This window comes from Lemur catta, chromosome 4 (genome assembly GCF_020740605.2).
Source record: "Lemur catta isolate mLemCat1 chromosome 4, mLemCat1.pri, whole genome shotgun sequence".
Taxonomy (NCBI): Eukaryota; Metazoa; Chordata; class Mammalia; order Primates; family Lemuridae; genus Lemur; species Lemur catta.
In genome coordinates, this window is record NC_059131.1 from 13,521,057 (window position 1) to 13,543,876 (window position 22,820).

At 41.8% G+C, this 22,820-nt stretch overlaps 1 long non-coding RNA gene across 1 annotated transcript in view; it reads right to left on the reverse strand.

Annotated features, from left to right (window-relative positions):
• The window catches only part of LOC123636420, a 120,662-nt gene extending 100,731 nt beyond the window's left edge, over positions 1 to 19,931 (reverse strand). The window contains exon 1 of the long non-coding RNA XR_006734526.1: positions 19,902 to 19,931. This is a non-coding gene — a long non-coding RNA (uncharacterized LOC123636420). The remainder of the gene's footprint in view (positions 1 to 19,901) is intronic.
• Positions 19,932 to 22,820: the final 2,889 nt, after the last annotated feature.

The window sequence follows — 22,820 nt, forward strand, 5'->3', positions numbered from 1 at the left end:
CGCGGAGTTTCCACAGGCAGTATAATACATACATAAACAGAGCAAGAGGAGAGTGGAGACCAACGCATCAGGAAGAGAATGAGAACCAGATGCCCCGGCTCAGGGAAGAGTGGAGGGAAAGACAGCTGCCCGAGGGGCCTGCTCTGTAGGTTTGCCTCTAATCAAGGCTCAGGAGGAACAGAACTAGAGGAAGGAGAAACAGGGAATCACAGACTCAGAAAGGCTGGGAGTAGGAAGGTGGAGGTGAGGGGAAAAAAGGAGAGACAGTCTTTTCAGAAGCCTTGAAATAAGGCCTTGGGGGATAGGACAGAGCACGTCCATCAGTAGGTATTACTGATTTCCTAGCAGAACATCAGGCACGGCGGATCAGCTAAGTAGGAAAGCCCCCTCCCCGAGGAGTCATTTTATAAACTGCTGTCATGTGTCTATAAAGGCAGGGGGCACTAATTCAAACAGAGAATATGTTTTGTGAATTTGCCAGCGGTGATGTCAAGGTGACTGTTTCTCCTCCTAGTACCGAGGGCTCTCCCCAGGCTGTGCTGGCTTCCTCGGGGTCCTCAACTACATCCCGCTCTTGCTGCCCCAAGCCCACCTCCCAAGATCTTGTTCATATGGTTTGCCCAACAGCTAAGCAGTTCTTTTTTCCTTTCCCTCCTTCAAGGTGGATTCCGTGTGTTACTCAAAGTTCAGTCTCACCACCTCTTAGGAAGGCAGCTCAGATTCTTTCCATGCACTTCTGGGCATGCGACGGTTTCTCCATCCTCTGAATTCTTATGACATTGACTTGACTATAATCCCCCTTTGGTACTGTTTGCATACTGTTTTGTCTTATGAATATAACAAAATAAAAGGGGTTTATCAACCCCAACTGAGCTATATAGAAGGAAAGTTATGTTCAGCTGAAGTCTCTTTGGCTCTGCTGAACACCTTTGGAAATGCACATTTGAGAACAAGACATACAGAAAACTGAGTTGCTTTATATCAATGTTTGCAAAGATGTGAGCTATAGATACCAGCATAGGAATCACCTTACTCACTCATCAAAAATACAGAACTGTCTTCAGACATAGAAGCAGAGGGCTAGAAAGCAGAGAATAGGATAGGCCATGAATTTATTTTTTTAAAATGTCCATGTGAGTTCACAGAAAAGTGGGAGAGGTATTTGAACTTCCACAAGCTAGAATCTTGAAATGGGAGTGGGGGATCTTATGAAGCCTAGATCTCAAGAAGCACAAATGTCCCAATTGACCTCTAGATGTGCATTGAATTTGTATACACCTAAATTTAGGTGTATACAAATTTCGTAAACCACACAATGAACCCTTACATCCATACCTTACTCTTAGAGTGTGCTAGACATTTACCTGAATGCTGAAGCTACAGCAATTGACAAACTGCTCAGGAGGATGTAAAATAATAAAGAGTTGGTTCAAACACAAGCCATATGCAACATCAAGATATTGGAAAAGAAAAACATTCCAAGGCTACTTACTCAATTTTAGAAATTAATATCTCAGTTTTAAAAAGTTATTCATTGTATATTGGTTTTCAAGGCTGATACACACACACACACACACAATCAGCTCTGGTGAGTTGATACATAAATAAAAGTGACCTACTAGAGTATCTCTAAAGTTATTTCCCATAAATAAGTTCCATTCTTGATGACTGTGGCCCATCTTTCTGCGAGCAGTATAATTTGGAAGTACTTATCCATCCTTAAGTTTGTAGGTGAATAATTTACTATTGAATACTTCAACTTTATCAAATATCTTGAACTACCATCCAATATATTTATGTTCTATGATCACAACAAACTATAATTTGAGGTTATATGGTCTGGGCTATATTCTTAATGTAGCAGAAAGTCAACCTTGGCCAATTCCAGAATTTCTATCTTGGTCAAGGGCCCTTCAGTGTTGGCATGTTGGAGAAGTAGAGCTCAATAGTGATCCTTCTAAACTCCATGTGCTTACTCTGACTGTTCAGTACAGGGCTCCTAGCATGAACAGGTGAGTGAAGTTCAAAGTAAAGAACCCCCTTAAAGTTCCACCATACCCTCCCATCACCTACAACCTGAAGGGATATTGTGAAACCACTTGTTGAAGTCTTTAAGGCTCTTTGTGTATCTACTATACCTTTATCTGTCACCTCGCAGTTTTGTTTGGCTATAACATTAGCATGCCAGCCTTTTTATTCTGAAAAAAATATGCAGGACTAGGATTGAATTTTGTCATTACAGTTCCTGAAACTGCCTAAGTGAAATAGACACAAAGACATGTAGTCACAGTTCCTTAAATCTTGCTTCAAAGTAATATCCACATGCTTATATATAGTTCAACCTTCCCAGGTTATCTTCATTGTCAACTAAACACCTATTATGATAAGAGCATTTGAGTCTTTGAGAAGACAGGATTCTGTTCCTGGAAAGTTCACTCTAGAGCTCATCCAAGAGGGTGGGGAGAACTTCTTACCACCTAGAGCATCTTTTGAGTTAGCACCCAGTCTGTCTCCCAACCCTGCTCTGAAGATCTGGGGTGTCCACTCCATCATCCTTGTGATCATATCCTGTGGGCCCTTGGAGTGACCCAATTCATGGCATCCAGGCCATGGTGGCCTGTTCATGAGTGTTCTGCCATCTGTCATTGGGGTGCAGCTCATTTGTTCAACTGCATATCCCTTGCCTTAAGATATCAAGCATGGTTTCTCAGAATGAAGGTGCAGGGGTAGCAAAAGCCAATAACCCAAGGTGTTAAGTACTACAACAGACGAATGCACACCATGCTATAGCTTTCATTTCACCTGAGCAAAAGAGGTCAAGTCAAGCTGAGTGTTAAAGGACGGGACAAGAAGAGCCATTTAGAGCTGAAAGGACCTTAGAAGCAAAGGATTAGGGCACAAGGTGTCACCGTAAAGCACAGAGGGAAGGAGAGGAAAGAGGGAGAAATGATGGGGCATGAAGTGGAGAGATTACAACCCAAATGAGAAGACCTTAGATGCCCAGGTAAGCAATTTGGGCTTTACTTGGAGGCAGGAGGGTATAGGTTTTTGAGTAAGTGAGCCTTTATAGTGAAGGTTTTTGAGTTAGGAAGTGGCATGGTCCAATGTGGGTTTTTAGAAGAGAACTCTTACCTCACTGAAGGGTGTGGGGCAGATTGGAGGGGTATGGAAATAGAGGCAAGAAAATCTACTAGGGAATCTTATTTAGAGAAGAGAGGCTATGAGAACTGGTCTGGTTTTGAAAAATATGCATAAATTAAACTCGGCTGTTGACTGGATGTGTGAGTGCGTGTATGAGAGACAGAGAGAGAGAGAGAGAGAGAGAGATTCTACTGTTTGTGGTGTCATTAAGCTGAATTGTGTGGCATTTAAGAGAACAGTGAAGGGAAGAAGTAGAGTGGAGACTGGCCTGGGGGCCATCGTAGCCCCATTTTACCACAGACAAGAATGATATTGGCCCTGGAGATGCAGGCCAAGGTCAGGGACAGCACCCGGATGACGTCGACATGGAGGGAGGACAGGGCCCTAGGAGGAGAGGCAGATGTTGAGCCTGGAGAGCAGAGCAGAACCCCAGGGAGAAAGGGGAGCAGCAATGTGACAAGCCACTGAGGGTCACTGTCATAAGCCACTTCTTCCCCTATGCTGGACAATGGATGTTTATTTTACTTTGAATGATGACTTTGCATGTCCCCTGAGGCAGAAAACAAACAAACTTTTTTGAAATTAGTAATACATGCCAAACAGAGCATTAAGCCTCTATAACCAGCAACTCTGAGAGGCAAGAATTACTATCCACATTTCACTGTTGAGGAAACTGAGTCATGAAGAGGTTACGCAGCAGAAGCCGCTTGGTGCTGAGCACTTCCCAATGTGCCACACTGCCCTCCTGGCTTCCTGGATCAAGTTGCCAGTAACCATCTCCTCCACATTCTGGGGGACAAGGCTATGAAGGCCAAGGAAAGGATCAGATTTAGGGGGTACTTTCTTGGTGCCTCCCAAAGGAGCATGCACCCCCAGAAGCAAGACTCCTCCGCTGGGATCTCCCAGTAGTGTGTGGGACTTCAAGGTGTCAGGGCCCACCCAGAGGCCAGCTCTAGACAGGTTCTGGGCTGCAGCAGCCCTGCAGAGGGTGGGAAGATCCCGCCCTCCTCTTTAAGGTAAATAGAGACAAAGGGGAAGTGCTTCAAACACAGTGACCAACTGTTTTGGTTTGCCTAAGACCAAAGGGTTTCGCAGGACACAGGTCACCAGGACAGGCCAAAGGTGCAACTTCTTTCTGAGCAGCAGTGAGCCCAAGTGACTGTGGGCACCAAGACCTGGGCCTGAGGGAGGATTGGTCCCAGTGGTGGCTGGATGCCAGGCAGGGAAGCCAAGGGTTTGGGCACTTCCTAGTGGCATTCTGGGGACCAGGACCTCTCATTTGAAGGATCCCTGATTCTGACTTTCCCAAGGCCAAACCGGGGCTCTTCAGAAACTCCCTGGGCAGAATGCCTGGAGCAAACACCTTTTGCAGCAGTAGAGATAGGAGAACCAAAATTATGAAGAGTAATTTATCACTTTCCTATCAGCCTCCTGAGCATCCCCTGCCTTGTGTAGGTAATCACAGCCTCCAGGCGGTGGTTGTGTTTCTGCTGTGTGCCTGTCCTCTACACCCCAGCAGCTTGAAAGGGTTGAGAAGGCTGCCAGGGAAGCTTTTGAGTTCCCAGGGTACACACCAGGCACCTTGCACTGGGGATCCTCCATCCTGCTCAGAGCAAGTGCTGGGGAATGTTGGCTGAGCTGAATGAGGCTCAGAGAGGACTCTCTCCCCACCTCCCACCAACCCCCTATTTGATAAGACTTTTCCTCTAAGACCAAGTCCCCCATGTTGCTCCTTTTCCCAAGCCCACAAGAGCAAGCCTGACCTCTGGCTGGCACTCCACAATCTGTAGCCCCACACATCTTCCCCACCCCAGCTCCCGGCCTCCCTGGCCTCTCTTCTGCTTCAGTCGCCTGGAGCCACCAACTGGACCCACCATCACCGTCACTGGCATCAGCCCATCAGCCTCATCGCCCGCCCGTCCTTTGCTTAGGCTGTTTTCCTTGCCAGTATGGTCTGCCACCTCTTCAAAAGGGAACTCATAATATAAAACAAGGTTGGTTCATGTAATGCTCATTTTAGCTCCGAGGAGCTTCTCATTATGTCTGGTTGGCTTGTTAAGGAGATGGATTCTGTTCATCTGTCTTCCCCGGGATGAAAGCAGCTCACTGCTGTACAACCCGATGGCTGCCTGAACCTCAGGGACTTCTCCTGTCCATTCCAGCCTGTGCCCAGATCTGTGCATCTCTTCCTCCTTCTCCTCCTCCTCCACACCTGTCCTCTGCCCTGGTCATGAGAAGGAGACTTCACATTAGGCAGGACCCATGAGGAGCTGGTTCTGGAACAGAGGCCAGTCTCTTCTCTGAATTTCTCTGGGCTGTTATAGCTCCCACCGGCTGTTGCTATGGAAAGGGCCCCTCTCTTGAAGATGGGAGGGAAGGAGCGGAGGGGAAGAGAAAGATCCAGGAGCAGTGACTTGGATCTTGTGCTTTCCTGAATTTCTCCCAGTTGAGCAGCATTTGGCAGTTTGAAAGGACATCCTGTGACCTGTCTGCTCCTGTCCTGCCCCTGTCCTCACTCTCTACCCAGCGCCCTGCAGCTGCGGAGGGTGGGGGATCGTCTCTTCTCTGTGAAGTAGAATTTGGGTCAGGGAAGGCAGCTGTCCTCTCCCCATGCAGATGATGCATCCAGGGCTCTCTCGCCCAGTGTTTATTCTTCTTTCTGACCCAACAGTGAAAAAAATTCAATTTTAAAATACCAATTAAAAATCCCTTCTCCCAGTGCATATTTGGTTACAGTAGTAGTCTACATCATACTCCCCTCCTTGCAGATGTGAAATTGCCCTGAAAGCAGAGTTATCCAGAAGTGAAATATTAAACAATTCAAACATAAAATGTTCCAGAGGTAGAGTAAAGAGAGCTGGGTATGTATAAGTAACATACTATGTAGAACCAGGAAAACACACACACGCACACACACGTGCACACATACACACACAGTGTGCGGTGCACTTTTGTGACTGCTAAAACTATAACATCTGGAATGCCATTCTGGAAAATGTCCAGATGTTTTCCACGAGGAACACTTTGTAAAAATTGTTAGCCTTCTAGGCATTTGTGAATTTTGTAAGGAGAGTACACTCCCAGGCCCACATAGGAGCAAATATAGGATTATAAAGTGCTAAATGCTTTTCACAACTGTATAAGCAATAATGCGCTTTGGGTAAATATTCAGGGAAAATTATTTTTACAGACTAAGCGAATGGATATGTTCCAATCTGCAATTAGATTTGTATTTCAGAGAAATCAAGGAATGCAGGACAGCTTGTCTTAAGGCAGCTTGCCTAGGAGCCAAAGCCCCTAACCTGGGAAACGTCACACATCCTGGTCATAACGTCCTTGTTTGTAGTCATTCCAACATTGAAAGAGGCTAACATAGTTTCATAGCTTGTTATGTTTCTCTTCCTTCCCAAGGATTTTTATATTGCATTTTATAAATCCGGCTTCAATTTATGTGTAAGCCTCGTAATCATTAGCATTATGTTAAAGAAAAAGAAAGAAAGAAAGAAATTAAAAAAAAAAAAGAGTTGAAATCAAAAAACACTCCAACAACAATGCTTGGGAAAGCCTTGGAAGAACTATTGGTTTTTAAAATGCATAATATATAAACATAATAAGGCACAATCCAGAGTTTCTTTTGAAATCAGAAATTATGTGAAACAAGCAAAGAATCATAAAAGCTTATTGATTTCCTGAACCCAGTGAGCAGAAGTATTTTCAAACCATGATGCACATAAGGGATACATTTGACACATCAATAGAAACGGGAGAGCAGGCCCCGCATGGCCACATCAGATACTGCTCCGAGCGGAGTTTGTTTACCATTACAGAGTGAAAAGAAATTTGCTTTTCTTACCCTCCTCCCTCCCCCTTGAGAACGGCAATTTTTATTGGCTTTGTCCTTCTTTAGAAAACAGTTGAAGTTAAAACTGCCATGATAAGTCTTTGCCTTTGAATTCTGCCCATTTCTGCCCATTCTGCCTATGTGGGGCTTGGGCCCAAACTGGGAGAGAGCCATTGCTCCTGGGGCATTTTTGTTTCAAGGTAACCTAAGGCATTCCACTTCCCTAAAAGATCCTTCAACTGGGACCTACAAGATACAACCAGGAAGGGTCTGGAAGGCCGAGCAATTGGAGCCTTCTCTGGAAATAGGTGGGATGTCCCAGCTGGCGGCTGACAGCGTGGCCCTGGAAGAGACCAGCACAGAGGCTGTCTGAAGGCCATGGGAACCCTGCCCAGAAGACAGTCTTCCTCAGGTCTGCCACTCACTCCCTTGTCTCCTCCTTCATCTTCACTCATCATCATCACCCTCGTGGCATTTCCACTATGAGGGCATTTCTTGGGTAAAGGGACGTCAATAGTAAAATAGTTGCACAGCCAGGCATAGTGATAGAATAAAGAATAAGACTCTCCCATTTTTTAATTCCCCACAGTCCAGGCGAGTCAGCTCTGAAATCTCAGTGTCTGATGGGGACTCACTCACGTCTACGGCCAACAGGACTCAAATGAAAAAGAGACACACACTCTGTGACACATTCTGCTCTGGGGCTCCCATCTCACCAGCCACTCAGACATTTCCTCATGTGGCTGGTTTCTAAATACTGTGCTTAGTGCAGGTTACTCTAAGCTCTTGGTTGCTAATACATGAAAAGAACAGAAAGCTAAGGATATCCCAGTTCTACCCAGGGATGCTTCAAAGACAAAGGGAAAGAAAAGAGAAATGGGAAAATGCCCAAGAAATCAGAAAATATCACAAGGTTAACCCACCTAGTGTAAATCAGTGCATACAGTTCCAGAGGGTCGCATAGAAACCTCACGCTCAGGTTTAATTTGCCCATCCTGAAGTATTTTTCCTAGTAGTGCCAAATGCCATAATGCTCTCTGTCAGTGATTTGAAATTATTCTATAAGCTACATATCGGGTACACTATTGTTAATGAAATGCACACAAGATGATGAACAACTTCCTTTTCCTGCTGGAGCCCCAGCTGCAACCAGTGCCTGGATCCTTCATGCTGTAAATCAGCCCTTTGTACTCCAGGAGGATTCAATGAGCTGCAGGTGTGGGCTGTGGAAGGCCGCCTGGGATTAGGTAGCAGCATTTGATATCAGATCCCAAACAGCACTGGCAATCTACGCGCCACATGCGGCCACAGGCTTTGGAGAAAGCGAAGGAAAAACGCTGATGAAATGTGGCACGGGCCCATGGAATGCAATGTCAAACTTTCACATCTGCAGGAAAAGAAAGAGAGTTCCTAATTTTACAGTGATGATGTCATTGAGAATTCATGACAGTGGAAATGATGGGCCAAAGTTTGCAAACTTAACCACTTAGGCGGTTGCTAACCAAAGGCCGAGATTTTCAAGGGACAGTGTTGGTTTATGTGGAATGCTGACTTGCCTTCCTGGCCTGAGGCATCATGGGGTGTGTGTGTGTGCCTTCATGCATGCGTGTGCACACATACATTTGCACACAGGCTCTGGAGAGAAATGGGGAGAGGAAAAGAAGTTGTATTTGACAGGTTATGCTTTGCACAGGCATATAAAGCTGATATTTTGCATGCCAAACGTGTCCTTAAAAATATACTGTCTCTGTGTAATTCAGCATAAAACACTGCTAACTGTCCTTAACAACAATATATTTTTAAAAGATTGATTTCAGACACTCTGAAAATTCACCAGCCAAGAAAAACTATCATAGTTGTTCACTTTCTCCCTAATGTTAACCGCCAAGAAGACCTTCTTTTTGAACAATTTTTTTCTTACTTGGGCTGAAGAGACATAAAAACAAGTCTGGTTTTGTTATTAGCATATGGATAAAATATATATTGAAGAAAACACATCTTTAATTTTTTAAGAGTCTGTTTTTCATTAGCTTATCTTGATAGTTTAAGTTAATCATTATTTTCAACCATATATGATTTAGATATTATGTCATTAATTCATGTACAGTCCATCTGAGTAATGATTGTGGTTTTCTACTTTACAAATTCATCTACTTCACCAAGAAACCAAGAGAGTCAAATTCCAGGCAACATCTGGTTTCCATTGAATGTAATTGCCATTTGCAGAGTTATAATCATGTGTTATTGTAAGGACCACAGTGTCAATCACTCTCCTAATGGGGAAAATTCAATGCCTAAATACCTGGGAGAACAAGAAGCTGACTTAAACAGGTGCATTCAGATACTGGGTTTTAAGTAGAATTCTAACCTACCCATTTAAATAAATCATTTTAAGGAGAAACAATATTCTTTCCATCCCCTGTAGCAAGGGAAAGCATAAAACCCAGGGCTTCAATCTCCCATGCTCAATTCTAGTACTATATCATGTTTAATCTTTTAAAAAATGTACAAATATGCCCATATTATACAGATTCTTTATGTTCCATACACTGGTGGGAAGTCCCAAAGGCCAGGCAGGATTTTTGAAGACTTTCTGGGGAAGGGGCCATCTTCTGATTCCTCCTGTCTTTCTTTCTCATGATGAAAATAGGCCAGGCTTGATGTAAAGAAAATATCAAACTGCCCCAAACTACTACCATTATAGCCCTTTCTAGTCCATGGGGTTTTTGTGGGGATAATCACATAAGAGGTTGAAAAATCATGAAGGACTGTGTTTGAGTGTGCAATATGTAAGCACTTTATGGCAAAAGTGAACCACATTTCCCTGACCTCAATCCCCATTGTGTTTACAAGCCAAACCTTGTTTGAACTGGTAAATGTTTGGCCATGCGTTCAGAAAACATTTCCTAAGGCAAAAATAACATGCCAAGAATTGCACTGGACATTTAGGAGGCAAAGATGATTAAGATACAATCTAGAGGGTAAGAGAGCACATAAGCAGGTGATTACAACACCATACGTGCAATAGAAATAAGCACACACATTATAGCAACAGAGATGGGCCATTTTTTCCAGCCTGGTTGAGGAGGAGTGGTGAGTCCAAGAAGGCTTCCTGCAGGAGGTGATAGCTGAGCCTCATTTTAAAGAATGACTAGGAGTAGAAGGCTTTCTATATGCTATATGTTAGTGGTAAAAACATAAAGGCCTCTCATTTTAGTACCTGCTAAGGAAATGTTTACGGGAGTAAACGTCTTGATTCAATAGAAATACTTTAAAGGAGTAATTTATAGTTCCTTTCAATTCATTCATTCACTATTTATAGGACATTTACTATTCTATCCATTGCGCTTATTCTTCTCATTTATGAGAGACTTAGGAAGCATGAGAGAAGCAACTGTCCCCCAGAAACAATTTTTATTGTCTTTAGCATTATCATTACCATGGTACCATCTTGTATCTGAGGAACAGGCTGCAATCCAAAAAGGCTTTCAAAAACATTTTCTTTTCTTGTCATAGTAAGGTAGGAAGTGTGAGTATCAGATTAGCCCCATTCAACTCAGATCTTAAGAGGTCATAGTGATGAAAGGTGTAGAATTCATCTTTAACCTCCCTTCCTAAAACTGATGGGCTAAAAACATGCAAGCTCTCACCTAGATGAGGAAGGAAGCGGGGAGAGCTTAGCATCCGACCAAAAGTCAATGGCCACTATAATTAAATGAATGAAGACATTTTCAGCTGTCAATGAGATATGCAGATGCAGAAGGCTTTTCTCCATAAATTGTAAGCCAAGAGTTAACATTCAGAACCATTCCTATTGGTTTATTATGCATTTTGTGATATCCATGGCAGATTTATTCTCACAATTTTCCTTCTTTTTAAGCAACTAGTTGAGGATCTGCACATCCTCTGAGCACTTGCAGACTTATAGCTGGTGAGATAACCCAGAAATGCATGAAAGGATGGCAGGACGATGCAGGCTGGAATGAATACGTGGCGGTAAATAAACATGTAGATAATTCATAACCAGCAATGTCAAAAAATAAAATAACCTCCAAAACAAAGAGGTAAGGATTAGAGAGATGGTGTCAGTCAATAGTATTGGTTCTGGACCCAGGGGTCCTACCTTCTGGCGTTGGCCTGCAAGTTATTTGTTTATCTAAGAGGCCTTGGTTTTATCATCTGCCCAGTGGGAATGGCAGCCTCTCTCCCACGAAGCACACACGCTTGTTGAGAGAATCAATAGACATGTCTAATACAAAGCTGTACAAATTATAAAGCAGTGAGCAAATACAGGGAAGTTATTATTATCCCTGACAAATTGAGAGGTGCTTCCCTTTCCATCCGAGGCTGCCAGAGATGGTTTATAGTAATAACATCTGTCGGGCTGAGGCCCCACGGAAGATCATAAGACCCAGGGAGGCAGGAATTTGGTTTCTGGGCCCTCTGAAGTCCAGATGAAGGCTGTTTCTCAGAAAACTCCTGTTGGTTTTCTGTTTTTTTTAAGAGAGATAATGATTGAAGTCTAAGGGGACTTTAAGACTCTTTCTAAACAGAATCATCGGCTTCCAGAATGCATAAGTGTTTGCTATAACTCATACCATCATGTACTGTGATACAGACAGAACATACAACATTTACATAAAGATGCCCAAACATTGTATTCTAAGGCCTCTCAAAAGGCAGCATGGAGTTTCCCCTGACAGGGAGGCTGTTCATCCTCAGGATCAGAGACTGGCCAACTATTTTTGAATCTGGTTCAAGGAACCAGTCAGTAATCTCTGGGAGAATCTAGGCTTACATTTCCCCTCCTCTCCCACCGCCAAACATACACACAACAGCTTTTGACAATTGATAAATGGACAAAAACGCAGATGAGGAAGGCCCATGAATGCACTTTGTCCCAGGAAATTCCTCACTCAAAGAGTTTAAAAGAAGGCAAGTGGGAAAAATGATACTGGCCACACCTGTAGAAAAGAATTTCCTCTAGGATTAGTTGTCAGAACACCTGGGATCAGTTCAAGGTTGTACCAATTATTAGCTGTGGGGCCTTAGGTAATTTTCATGACTTTTCTTGGTCTCAGTTTACACATCTATACAATGGGGGCAATATTTCTTGCCATTATACTTCATGTGACTAATGTAATAAATATGTAAATTATTTGAAAACATAACACAGTAGGTCAACAAACGTGTATATACCACATGCCTTATTACTAATTGTTAGTAATTATATATGGCCCCATATTGTGTAATAAGAGCTGACACTTAGTGCATCCTCATCACGTGCTTGCACTGTTTTATGCTCATCACAGGCTTTGACTCATTTAACTCTCACAACCAGCCAATGTAGGCACCAGTGTGATCCAGTGTTATTCAGGCTCAGAGAGCTTAAGTAAAAAGTAACACAGCTCACAAGTGGTATGGGCAGGGTTTGGACCCAGAAGGTCTGGCCTGTGTTCTTCACCACTGTGCTATACTGCTTCTCATCCATGCAGGAGTATAGGAATGTATATATGTACACATGTATTTTTAAAGTCTTTATTTTGAAATAATCAAACAATCCAACTTATGGAAAAGTTGCAAAAATAGTATAAAGAATTCCTATATATATTTCACCTAGATTATCCAAATGTTAACACTTTAGCACATTTACTTCATCATTCTCTCTTTCTCTAAACACACACACACATATTTACATTTTTCTCAACCCTTTGAGAGTAAGCTGCAAACATAATGCCCTCTTATGTCTAAATACCTCTGTATATCATAAAACAAGGACATCCTCTTGTACCACCACAGTAAAATTATTGAAATCAGAAATTAACATTGATACAGTATTATTACCTAAGCTACAGGTCATATTCACATTTTGTTAATTATCTCACTCGTAGCCTCTATAGCAAAAGTTTTGTGAGTTGTTTTTTATAACTGTTTTTCCTGGATCCCATCCAGGATCACACATTGCATGACCTTGACATTTTTGAAGACAACTGAATTTGGGCTCCTCTGATGTTTTCTCCTGATTAGGTTCAGGTGATGCATTTCTGGCCAGCATACCACAGGAGTGACGATGTGCCCTCGTGCATGTCAGGAAGCATGTGATACCTATTTCTCGCATTACTGGTGAGGTAAAAACACACATATTTTTAAACCATGTTCCTTGTTTACGATGTAACTTGTCACCCGAGCTGCCCAGGAAGCTCCCTAAGGGCGGGACGGGGCTCCACGTGTGTCTACATTCTCTGCCATGCCTGACACAGCGCTGCCTACTGGCTCCGTGCTCAGTAACACTTGCTATGTTTTCTCCTTTCTGATCTAGTCTTTCCTGGTGATCCTTTCTTTTTTTTTTTTTTTTTGAGACAGAGTCTCACTCTTTCGCCCCGGGCTAGAGTGAGTGCAGTGGCATCAGCCTAGCTCACAGCAACCTCAAACTCCTGGGCTTAAGCGATCCTACTGTCTCAGCCTCCTGAGTAGCTGGGACTACAGGCATGCGCCACCATGCCCGGCTAATTTTTTCTATACATATTTTTAGTTGGCCAGATAATTTCTTTCTAATTTTAGTAGAGATGGGGTCTCGCTCTTGCTCAGGCTGGTCTCGAACTCCTGAGCTCCAGCGATCCGCCCGTCTCGGCCTCCCAGAGTGCTAGGATTACAGGCGTGAGCCACCGTGCCCAGCCTCCTGGTGATCCTTTCATGCTCACTCTCCATAGCGACAGAATCAAGGCAGGTGAAGCCTACCTGTTTCTTCCTTCATTCATTCAACAACCAGAATGCCCACTCAGTTTATGGAGTTTCTTCTCCATGTCAGGCCCTGAAGCTGATGCAGGGGAAATGCAGAGGTGAGCAAACCACAGCCAACAGTCCTCTAGGAGATGGCGGTGCCTAAGCAAAGCCACGTGGCAGACAGACAATGATACTCTCCTCCTTCCACCATCCTGGGATCTCCACCCTCAAGACCTTTTCTCCCCCTCTTCCACCTCTACTTTCCCCCTTATTTACCAATAATCAGGATCCTGTTATCTGTGTCACCAGCTACCCAGTAGTCAAGTGTCAGAGGCTTCAGGTAAGTTAATGTGTTTCCTTCCTGATAACATATTTGCTTATTATTATCAGTTTCCTAGAAACAGGAACTTAACCAAAGGAGGGATTCTCGTGGCGGGATGTCCTGAAGGAGGAAGGTTTCTGGGCAGCAGTGCTGTTCAGGATGCCCCACACCACACATCGGAGTGTTGTCCCCACCCCTTTGCTCTGTGAATGTGACTTCTCTAAAGAACTGAGCCCACTGCCCTCACCAATAGGCTATAGAAGACCCAAGGTAGGCTTCACCTCAGTACTCTTCAAGGAGCAGGGTAAGAAGGAAGAAAAAGAGGAAACATGATTGACATCATCTTTATGTCACCAAAAACACGTTTGGTTTGTCCCTTTGATCTAATTAGTAAATGCAGAAGCAAATCACCTTTTTTATTTATTGAAATCATGGCTCTGTGAGGTGCCAAGCTCAAGGTAAGCCAGACAGAAATCAAGAAAAATGTGTCCCCCACCCTCCTGGAGTTTACAGTCCATCGCCAGCCCTCCCCGACCAGCAAATGCAATGGGCATTTGGAGAACTTGTCATTGTGTCATCACCTGCTGATGCGTCCCAATACCTTTGACAAGTGCACGTGTTACTGTCCAATTATAGCTGGTGATTAAAGAGGACCATCAGCACAAGCTACTGCTGTCAAAGAAAGCGATTTTGCTCTTTGGGACCAAGGCAGATGCTGGGCCCCTGGAGGCAGTGCAGGCAGATGGGAGGCAGGAGGGGCAGGGGTTAAGAACAGCTGGACTTTGGAGTCAACAGCTGGACTTCAGTGCCAGCTTCAGTGCTGAAAAGCTGGGGGACGTGGATATATGATTTAACTGGGCTAGATAAATCTCACGGTAACACTGGAATATTAACAGAACCTATCTCATAATGCTGTTGTGAGGACTGAATGAGATGTAAATTGTCTAGCTGTGCTGCCAGGCACATAATAAGTCCTCAAGAGTTGATAGCTCTTCCTTTACTAAGATACCTCTGCCGTGCTAGAACCAAGAACTAGAGTGATATCTCTCTACCCCCCGCCCAAGGGGTCCAGAATTTCCACACAAAAGCCCTTCGGCAGGCAATCTCCTAAGAAACTCATGCTGACCTTATGTTTGTATAGTGCATTACAGAAACCTAAGAAAATTTGAAATTTCTCTATCAAAAATGAGAGAAGAGGCCAATGCTCCCAGCCCAAAGGAATCTTATTTAAGAATCTCCTTTAAAATGTACCACAAATATTCAGAAGACAAATACCCAGGACTCTGTCAGAATTTGTAAATACTTCACCATTAAAAAGAATTTTTTTTGATTGCCTCTGTTTAAGAGTCATAAAAATTTGGACGAGTTTGTCACTTTTTGAGGCACTTTTTTAAAAAGTTTATATTTTGCCTCTTTTTGCATTTATTAAAGTACTCTTTGTCTTTTGAGTGTTCTTTACATGTTTTAATGTCTATCAAAACTTTTACTTTTGGATTTCCATTTTTTCCTGTTTCTTCCCTTCAGCTCTTCAGTTTTACGTTTTTGTTATTTCTCCAAATCTCTTAATATCTCTTTGCTTCTCTTTTTTTTGTTTTTTGTTTTGCCAAAATTTCTTTTTAACTTTTAAGTTATCTTTAGCTATTTTAATCGCTTTAATTTCCTCTCTTTTTATAACAATGTTCTTTTTAAATATTCCAACATTTCATTTCTTGTCTTTCTAAATTTTAAGACTTTCCTCTGTTATTCACTTGTTTCTTTAAGCCTTTAATTTCTAAAATTTCTGTGTTTTTTAAATCATTTGTCTTGTGGCTTCATCTCCTTTAAACATTTCTATTTTGACACTGGGCTACAGTGTCCGGCAGCAATCTCTGCCTTGCTGTGGGGCCAAAGTTGCAAAGTGAGGCACTGGGGAGTGATTCAACATCTCTGTCCTGTCTGCTCCTCCAAGGCCGTCCCTCTGGAGCCCCTGAATTGAATTTCCATCAATTTCTAAGTCCTGAAAGAGTCTTAACCCGAGGACTGTGTAAAACCCTCAAGTTTAAGTTCCTTCCTGGAGACGGTAGTGATTCTATTGCATACATCACACACAGGTCATCCATTTTAAGAGAGGTCATGGGCTCATCTGGGGCCATCCATAGCTAGCTCTGGGACATCCACCAAGCCAGCTGAGTAGGGAACTCACTGCGGACAGGAGGGGTGAGAGGCAAGTGATTCCAAAACTTGTCATTGACGCCAGAGCAAGCAATCACATCAGAGGGCTCTTGCTGTTCTAGGAAAGTCTTGGCACGGGCTCAACCGTCAAAGGAGTACGTTGGCCAGGAGGGAAGTCACTCTGGCTCATGGACTAGAGTTTAGATGTTTGTCTCCATTTCAAAGTAGAAACCCCAATTCCAGTATGGAGTAAAATTAGGCAGAACTAATTTTTGTAAGGCATATCTAAATCACCACTTGTAGCATCCAAGCGATTGATCTTAGTAGCCAATGCAATTAAAATAATCATTTTAATCTGAACAATACTTTAGGCCTTTCAGTGCCCGGGCCCATTCCCTATCTCATATGATCCTCACAGGCAATCCACAAGGAATGAACTCAACAATCAATTCATGTACCCGAGGACACGTAGAAAGTGGCAGACCCAGACCTGGAACGCAAGTCTCCGGCCCTTCTCCAGCATTCCTCCTACTGTGTCAGGCCACCTCTTAATGTCAGGCCACCTCTTAATGTTGCCCACAGCAAGAACCTCCATGCCGATGGCCTGCACAGCCATTTTAGGAGCCAACCTGCAGACTGGGTCCTAAAATTACTTTCTGTCTTAAAGAGAGATCAGGAGCCACACTGACTTAAATCCATCTTTCTGCAGAGCAGAGTCGACAAGGACAAGAAAGACACCCGTGTAACAGGAAGATCTCCTGAGAAGGAGAAGCAAGCCAGGGTATACGGAAGCCAAACAATGCACCTCCACCCGCCTGCCAAGAAAAGTCCCCTCAGAAAGCTCTGCCCCGTTAGAGTCTCACTCCTGTTGATCAGGAAGCTCCATCATGAGAAAGCCACAGCTTTTATATTTCGGTATTAGAAAAGTTGCTACAGAGGGCCTAATTTTCCAAACTTGGTCTTTAAGCAATATATCTATGTCCAGTATCTGGGACAAAACTTTGCCTCAGGGTTCCAGGTCACTGAACGTTATATAACATTGATGGAAACATTTTATGGAACAAACCAAGTAACTTCCTGACTGAAAAATACAACCTTACCTATTACAGAAAAGTAAATCCCAAATGTAAAATTTATCTCTAATAGTCTATCAGGAAAAAAATCTGAACTCAATACCCCTTCTCCTATTGAATAACACTAATCCTGTGCAATCACTCTTTGGTAACCCTGCTTGTCTCTAGTCTGACTTGAGCTTGTTAAAACTAACCCATTTTTCTTCTGTGAAAGATGTAATCAGTAGTAAGGAAACTGGAACTTTGGTGATCCTGCTAATCAATCTATGTTCCACAAATGAAAACACTCCCCAATTGGCAATTAGTTTTCAATGATGAAGTAATTAAATATTTCACTCTGAATTCCCTCTGCTCTGCATCTGGGGCTTCATAAATGTTGCATTTTCTGTGCCCCTGTGTGCAATCTTGTTTTATTTATGGCTGGGACTTTATAAGATTTCTGAAATTCTGTCTAAACAGCACAAAGGCAAAGAGAAACTGGACAATTAAGTGTTGAACTTGATTATTACCATCATCCAGGCCAGGTAAAGCAGAGACACCTGATCCACACTTCGCCCTAAGTTAGCAAGAAAACGTGATTACATAGTTCAGGATAGTTTTAGGAGTTCAAGGCATAGAAGTGGAAGCCAAATGTTTTCTTATTTAACCTTGATGAAGTGCTTTGGGGAAATGAGAGATGAGCCTGAGTCTTCCAAGCAGATGTCTGTCTCTGTGGCTTGATCCCATTACAAGGGCTCCCCTCCTGGAGTTCTCTGTTATTGAAAGGCAGCACTCCAGTGGAAGAATGAAAAATGCCAATGCCATGAGGATTCAAAAATGCACTTTTAGTTGCCTGACCAAGATGGAGTAAGAAATGTTACCAAAGCCCATTTCTTAACATTTAACATTTATTCAAATAATTGGCTGTTGTAAATGTAATATATGCCAGAAGTTGAGGCCAAAAGTTTTTGGTAAGAAATCTTTAATCTTTCTCTTCATATGCATGGTCAATCATCAACTGGTTATTATAAGGACACATAAAAGGTTCCAGAATGAGCAGTCTTCAAGCCTTGAAGGCCAGAGGCACTCATTATTTAGAATTCCTGGTACTGTCTCAAAGTCCCCCACCCACCCATTTACCTCTGGAAAACTGCCATCAGCAACAAGTAATCACGTGCATTTTTAAGGTCCCCATCAGGGATAAAACTCTTTGAGTTTTATAATTTTAAAATGGCAGCCACAATTTCCCACCCCTAAAGAATTCTCGGCCTAGTAGGGTGGTGAAACAAAAAGGAAAAACAACCCAAATCCATGTGCATTTTCAGAAGGTCAAGGAGAACATGAATGTCTAACATCTTTTTCTCAGGGGAAATCCTAAATAACCAGCCATACAAGAAAACCAAACGAGAAGGGATGAACTAAGCAGCACATCTCCATAAGGAACAAGATTGTGTTTAAAGTCAGCAGCAAGATTTAGTGGAAAGAATCCTAGATGAGGAATCACAGAGCCTTTTATTTCTGGATCTAGCGCCCTTGAGCCATATACCCTGACAACTCCAAGAGCTCTTTGAGGGAATGGCACATTCTTCCAACAGGGTGATTGGGTTCATGTTCCCTCAGGTCAGTCCCACATAGATATACTATATTTTCAGGAGGGCTTAGCTACTTCTCATCCTTGTGAGTAATTTTTAACTGTGTTCCCCACCCAAGTTCTAAGGCAACCTATCTCTAAGGTATAGTTTAAGGAGACTGCATTGAAGCCCTTCTGAATAGAAGGGTGGCTTGGTATGGGTTCTGTGTTAGGGTTTCCCAGAGAAACGGAGCCCAACAGGATGTAGAAGGAGATTTATTATGAGGAATTGACTCACAAGATTATGGAGGCCAAGAAAAGACCCAGGAAAGCCAGTGTTGCAATTGAGTATGAATCTGAAAGCCCAAGAACCAGGGGAGCCAATGATGTAAATCCCAGGCCAAAGGCACACGAAGACAAGACATGGTGTGGCCCAGCTCAAGCAACAAGGCAGAAAAAAAATGAGGGAAACTCCTCCTTCCTCCACCTTTGTATTCTATTCAGGCCCTCAGCAAATTGGGTAATGCCCACCCACATTGGAGATGGAAATCTACTTTACTGAGCCCACCAACTCAAATGCTAATCTCATCCAGAAACACCCTCACAGACACATTCAGAAATAATGTTTAACCAGATATCTGGGCATCCCCTGATGCTGTCAAGATGACATAAAACTAACTAACACGGGTCCCTTGACCTATCAGACTCAGTTTCTTCACCTGCAAGTAAGAGGGAGAGGACTCTATGAGACGTCCTTAGAATCTGTGAGATAAAGTATGCTACCAACACTTTATAAACAGTAAAGACCAACACAAATATTTGCCTGGTTTTTCCATCATATCAAACACTGCCAGGAAACCCATTGTCCACTAGAATAACTAGTTTTTCAGCCAGCAGATCCTAGTGTTAATGGTAGGAGACTGGATGAATCCCAAGACCCGATTTGGGTGATCTTGTGTGCCATTTGAAGTTAAGTTTGTTTTCTAAATGATGTTGAAAAAACAAGATCGTGATGTCTTTCATCTGCATAAGTATGCATCTAGCTTTTAAAAATGAGCCCAGTACCTCTGGAGTGAAGGATAAAAAGGGGAAAAAACTCACTCAGTTAATCCATTAGGTGAAGAAGTTCAGAAAACAGGATTTAACCTATGCCTCCACCTGCAAAGAAAAGTGAAGATTTTCAGGATTTTAAAATTTTTTAAACAATCCATAATGAATAAATTCTGTTTTATAATCTTCAACTTCTCTGAACATTTTATTTAAGGTTTTGAATCATATCGAACTTCCTTGACATCTCTGTTTTACAAACATTAGCAAAAACAGTGGTAGAAACTTTGACCACCCCCAGATATAATCACTTTTCCCAGCAGACTTCAGGTCTACTAATGAAAATGCTCCCATCCCCCTAAAACAGGAAGGAGAAGCATTTCCCACTAAGCAGTAAGGCATCTTAATCTCACAAGTGCAAATTTCACTCATACTAGTAGTATGAGTGAAATGCTAGTAGTATTAGTAGCAGCAGCAGAAATAGGAGCTGCTGTTTATTAAATGAGTATCTACCAGTTAGTTACCAAGTGCTATGCCAAGCATATTTCATTCTACCCAATAAGATAAACAGAAATCTGTCCCAATTATCAGTTCTCCCACTAAATGTCAATGGCCTGAATTCCCCACTCAAGAGACATAGACTGGGCCAATGGATAAAAAAACACAAACCAAGTATCTGCTGCCTTCAGGAAACTCACTTAACCGGGAAAGATGCATTTAGACTGAAAATAAAAGGATGGAACTTGATATTTCAAGCAAATGGTAGCCAAAAGAAAGCTGGTGTGACAGTTTTAATTTCCAATAACTTAGTCTTTAAACCAACAAAAGTAATAAAAGACAAAGACAGTTACTACATACTGGTGAAAGGCACAATTCAACAAGAAGACATAACCACACTTAATATATATGCACCCAATCTAGGCGCACCCAGATTCATAAAGCAAATCCTACTCGATCTAAACCAAATGATAGACAACAACACTTTAATAGTTGGAGACTTTAACACCCCACTGACAGCACAGGACAGATCCTCCAAGCAGAAAATAAGCAAAGACATAGTAGACTTAAACAGAATGCTAGAACAAACGGGCCTGACTGACATCTACAGGACATTCTACCCGAAATCCACTGAATATACATTCTTCTCATCAGCTCACGGGACATTCTCTAAGATTGACCATATCCTAGGTCATAAAGCAAGTCTTAAAAAAATTAAAAAAATAGAGATCATACCCTGCATCTTCTCAGATCACAATGGAATAAAAATAATAATGAACCCTAACAGGAACTCTCATTCCTACTCAAAGTCATGGAAGCTAAACAACCTTCTCCTGAATAACAATTTTGTAAAGGAAGAAATTAAGTCAGAAATCAAAACATTCTTTGAATTAAACAATATTTCATAAATTATCTCATTCACTCCTCACAACTCTATGAGGTTCACCTTTTAAAGATGAAGCATCAAGACCCATATAGACAAGTAGCTTGCCCAAAGTGGCAGGGCTAATTAATAAGTGACAACGTGTGAATTTGAACTCCAAAGTCAAGCCTCTTAATGCTACACTCATCTGTCCTCATACCCACAAACCCACCAAAGCCTGTGCTTAGAAATCTGCAGCTTAGTAATGATGCCTTTGCTTGTGATCCATAAACATCACCCATCTGCATAATGGAACATCTAACACATATATGTTATTCCAAAAGTCTGATTCTTAGTGCAATTTCATAATAAATTATTATATGTCTTTTAGATTTTTAAAATAATACTTATTTCTAAAACCAAATAATATTGAACATAATTTAATTAAACCAATTCATTAAGGAATACTATATACATTTAAACCTCTTAGATACCAGATTTTCAAGATTTTTTTTACACATGAGTGTGAATGGTCTGTATATTTTGAAATTACTTTAGAATTTTAGTTGTCAAATAAAATTAATATTTTAATATCCCTATTTTGCTACCATATGCTTAATTTTTCAATGTTTCTGTGCAACTTAATTCAATAATGTAGATTTTGTGAAACTATAAAATTCTATAGTCCCCTTAAACACTAGTTGTGATGCATAATGATATTTCACTCAGTGATGAACCACATATATGATAACGGTTGCATAAGATTACAATACTGTGTGTATACTGTACTTTTCCTATGTTTAGATACGTTTAGATACACAAAAACTTGCCATTGTGTTAAAATTGCCTACAGTATTCAGTGTAGTCACATGCTATCCAGATTTGTAGCCTAGGAGCAATAGGCTATAACATTTAGGTGTGTGTAGGTACACTCTAGGATGTTAACACAATGACAAAATTGCCAAACAGCACATTTCTTAGAATGTATACCCATTGTTAATACATGCAGGACTCTACCTTATATTTAAATACATTTATTTAATTTTTGCCTATATTTATTTTCCCACCATAAAGGGCCACTCTGATTTAAGCCAGAAAAGCAAAAGACTCATATTAATACAATAAGCAGAGTAGTGAAATTAGGTCACTCATTATGCCATATATTGAGGACTATCTCAAGTTAGATCTGTCTATCCCCCAAATTCTTCTCTTCCACAGCCTAAATGCCTTTTTTGCTTAGAAAATAGCAATGATGCCAACAAATGAATAATACCCAACATCACTCCAAAGTGTGTATCTTATGAAGAAAAAGATTTGAACATGCTTATGTATCTGCAAGTTCAAAATAAGGACCGAAATCCTTTTTTAATTTATTTTAAGTAACAAATAAAAAATATATTTATTTATAGTGTACAACATGACATTTTGAAGGAGCAAAGTTCTTTGATGAACTTGGTCACAGCAATATCAGATCGATCAGCTTAAGAATTTTGTTACACAGTCAATTAACAACAGAATTGGTCATTTTACTAGCCTGAAAGAAAATTATCAGCACTGTGTTTGGGGCCAAAAGAACAAAGAAATGGGAAAAGTTCTGGTTTTTAATAATTCTT